The following is a 2,582-nucleotide window of genomic DNA, read 5'->3' as shown; positions in this document are numbered from 1 at the left end:
AGCTGCTTACGGACAATTGTCATTTTTCAATTTTTTTTAATTTTTTTTTCTATAAATATCAATAAAATTTTATTTGTTTGGTAAAAATGCGTGAAAATTTAATGCAAGGCTCGTGATACATTGTTACAATAGCAGTTGAAAAATATTAAAAATACATAGGCACAATATTTTGATTTTATAAGCATTTGAAGTTGAAATTTTGACAAAATTTATAAAATTTAAAATTGAATAATTATTTTGTAGTTAAAAATTTATAAAATATTCAACATTTATATCTAAGGATTGAAAATTTAAAACAAGATTCCACGTAAATATTTAATTCTGTTACCAAAAATTCTAAGAAATACATATGCACAGTTTATTTTTATAGTAATTTTAAGTTCGAATTTGGACGAAATTACATATTAAAAAAACTGGGAATAACTATTTTAGTTATTTTGTTGTGATTGTATAATATTATTTGTGGGTACTTGAAACTTCTAAAGTATACTATTATGTATCTATGATAGTACCGCGGTTTGTTGTTGATGTATAACGCGTTACCTAATGGATATTATGATATGATTAATTTGAAAATTATTAATAATACTATAGATAAGTATACCTAAATATGTATGTCTAATATCTAGACTGACATACCGTCTCCGCTCAGAATCGTTTTTCTTATACAGTGATATTATATCATTGAATTCAAATTTAATACTATCCATTATACAGTGACCCACTAGTAACCTACCGTATAGCAGAGCGACATCCACTTACCCACCTTTTTTTTCATTTTTCTTTTGTTGATTTTGGTTCATTTTAGATTCTGAGCCGAGCGATGAATGTATTGTTTTTACAATGATGTGTTATTTATTTATTTTTTGTGTTATACGATAAGTAGTCGAAATGATGCTTGTCCTTACTCTTTGTTGCTCGAATTCCGATCGTTAGGTGACCAAATTGGACACCATTATAAAATATAATATTAAAGGAGTAAAGACACAGAAATATAATACAGAATTGAGAATAAATAATAATTTGAAATTTGAGAATTCGGAGTCGGCCGCCGGACTACAATAGTATTATTTTAGCTGCGCTAGCTACAGTCTTTTAAAGAATACTTTTATTTTGTATTCGGAATACATATTCGAATAAATGAGAATAAAAGTATTCGAATACTATCAGAATACTTTTTTTCAAAACTAGTTTTTGACAGTTTTTGAATGATTGGTATTTAACATTTATTAATTAATAATTAAACATATAACGTAATCATAAGTTGTTTATACATTTTGACCACAAATGGTTTGGGCCGATACGGGCAATACGGGATACAACACATATTGGTGTTTATAGAAAATAATCATATCATGGGCCAATATTATATTTCGTTTAAATAATAAAATAAAATAAAATGTTCATGATTTATAATATGTCTTGTCACAAATTTAAAACTATTTTTCTGGGTCGGAAAAAAGTATTTTTTTAATGAATAAAAAATACAAATAAAAAGTATTCAGAATACGTATTCGAATACTTCTTAAAAAAAAGTATTTAAAATAGCATCCGAATACAAAAAAAAGTATTCAAATACTTTTATTTGAATACATTTATTCGAATACTTTACAAGACTGGCTATCTGTGATCACATAACTAAACCAAAACAAATTTTCCAAATTCTACGCAGTCGTGGGCTATCTAATTATGTACCTATGGCGTAACGCAACGAATCCATCATTTCGCATTTATTTTCGTACCACTTGGCATTTGTTATCATGAGGGTCGTTACAGTGAAATTTTTTGTCACCGGTAAATTATTATATTTTAATTTTACAGCGATTTATGTGAATTTTAAAATTGCAAGCTGTTCAGTGTTTGTACATCTTAAAATACTCATAACTCGCTTTGAAATTCAAATATAATAAAAATCATATAGGTATTATTATGTCATTGTCTGCATAATAATCTTATACATTTTATAAGAGGTCAATTCGCCCTATTTCATTATATAGAAAGTGAAAACTACGGATTTGATAAGTGTGTTCTAATAAAATATATGACTATAAAAATAAACAAAAAAAAAAGGTGGTTTAGTGGATGTCGCTCTGCTGTACAGTAAGTTACAAGTGGGTCACTGTGTAATGGATAGTATTAAATTTGAATTCAATTATATAATATCACTGTATAAGAAAAACGATTCTGAGTGGAGACGGTTTGTCAGTCAAGGTATTAGACATATCTATTATAGGTATACTTATCTATAGTATTAAAAAAAAATTGACCTATAATAGGTATTAATAATAAATTCCAAATTAATCATATCACAATATCAATCAGGTAACGCGTTATACATCAACAACAAACCGTGGTACTATAATAGATATATAATAGTATACTTTAGAAGTTTCAAGTACCCACAAATAATATTATACAATCATTACAATCACAACAAAATAACTAAAATAGTTATTCCAGGTTTTTTAATATGTAATTTCGTCCAAATTTGAACTTAAAATGACTATAAAAATATACTGTGCTTATGTATTTCTTAGAATTTTTGGTAACAGAATTAAATATTTACGTGGAATCTTGTTTAA

General features: G+C 26.3%; 1 protein-coding gene across 1 annotated transcript in view; it reads left to right on the top strand.

Moving 5' to 3' along the window:
• Positions 1-2,582, top strand: part of LOC103310416 (uncharacterized protein K02A2.6) — a 22,010-nt gene that overhangs the window by 1,044 nt on the left and 18,384 nt on the right. The gene's annotated exons all lie outside the window — the stretch shown is intronic.

This window comes from Acyrthosiphon pisum, chromosome X (assembly GCF_005508785.2).
Source record: "Acyrthosiphon pisum isolate AL4f chromosome X, pea_aphid_22Mar2018_4r6ur, whole genome shotgun sequence".
Taxonomy (NCBI): Eukaryota; Metazoa; Arthropoda; class Insecta; order Hemiptera; family Aphididae; genus Acyrthosiphon; species Acyrthosiphon pisum.
Note: the sequence above shows the minus strand (reverse complement) of the source record. Positions and strands in the feature narration are given on the sequence as shown.